The following is a 1374-nucleotide window of genomic DNA, read 5'->3' on the forward strand; positions in this document are numbered from 1 at the left end:
GCGTGCATTGTCGTCTTAATGCGTGCATTGTCAAAGTAACTGAAGTCAAACTTCAGCGTTTTTTAATTTCTTTAACATTTTATATCAATTAGTTATTTCTATTAATTAAAATGGGGAAAAAAAGAAGTAAATTACATCTGACTGGTGTCTTGATACTGTGTCGAAGTGTGTAGAAATATCTCAAAAGTCTGTAAAAGAAATTCACAACCTTGAGATCAATTCAAATGGTGATGCCTTCTCTTTTTCTCTGCCACCACCTTCATCAGGCTCCTGTTCAGTAAATCTTTCTTCTTTTGATGTGACCTTTCTTCAGAGTCATCACAGGATATCTTGAAGGTTTAATAGATTTTTGGAAGTCTGGCGGCTATGCTTACATGTATTTGATGCCTCGAATGATGAAGCAGTACCTCTGTTTATTTCCCCCATAACCTATCAAAATTTTGGCAAAGTTTTCTTAATTTCGAGATGTAATCCACAAGACTACAGAGAGGTTTTCTAGCCTCGCCTGTAAAGTGTTCACTGAAACCTCTTATCATACCTTTGCTTTATTCCTGATTGGTAAATGTTAATATGCTAAAATGCTAAGATGGAAAATTAGTTGTATGAAATCGAGTGGTTAGCCTCAGCATGCTTCTGCTGGCTCTACTCTAAAATGCCCATTTTCATTTCACTTTGTTCAAGCTGGGCTTTGATGTCAAGATGCTATTATGACAGCTGTTAATCTGTTAAGTCTTAACTATCCAGCTGTTTTGTCCTTGCACTTTCTGAGTACAGTGTCTGACTGTTCTGAACTTTTCCAGCTTCTACGAATCTAACAGAAAATTCAGCTCACAGTGCATAATAAGGACCATTTCCATCTCAAGTGGAATATCAGAGCTTTTTATCTTTCCAGCTAAAACAGCAGCTTCTTTTCTGACTGCTGGAGATGTGCTCTAACAATGCGAACAGTTTTTTATTTATTTGGTGAAGGTAAGAAGCCCAAACTTTGGGGAGAGCAGAATTTGGCAGTGTCAAACTGGTTACAAACTAATTCATATGAAGAGCTATAGGCCAGATGATTGAATGACAACAGTGGGTGATTAACCATGCTAAGATGTCCTGTGTGTGTTGAAAACAGCTGTCAGACTTTTAAGGTATAAAAGTCTTCATATTCAGTGTCATTTGATCCGTCCGGAGACCGCAGAGCAGAGGTTTGACTCCAGCAGTTTTAATGTCCCATCCTGTTTCTTTGAGGTTTAGGGCTAGACTTGGTTGCACTGTATTCATTATCTGAGAGGGTGTAATGGTGACGAAGTATGTGTTACTTTTTTCCAGTAAGTAAATATCAAAATATTTGAAAGAATTTAAATGTTAAAAATGAACAATATAGAGTCA

The sequence above is a fragment of the Diplotaxodon limnothrissa genome, linkage group LG16, assembly GCF_057381915.1.
Source record: "Diplotaxodon limnothrissa isolate DT_005_m linkage group LG16, D_limnothrissa_male_GT1.1, whole genome shotgun sequence".
Taxonomy (NCBI): Eukaryota; Metazoa; Chordata; class Actinopteri; order Cichliformes; family Cichlidae; genus Diplotaxodon; species Diplotaxodon limnothrissa.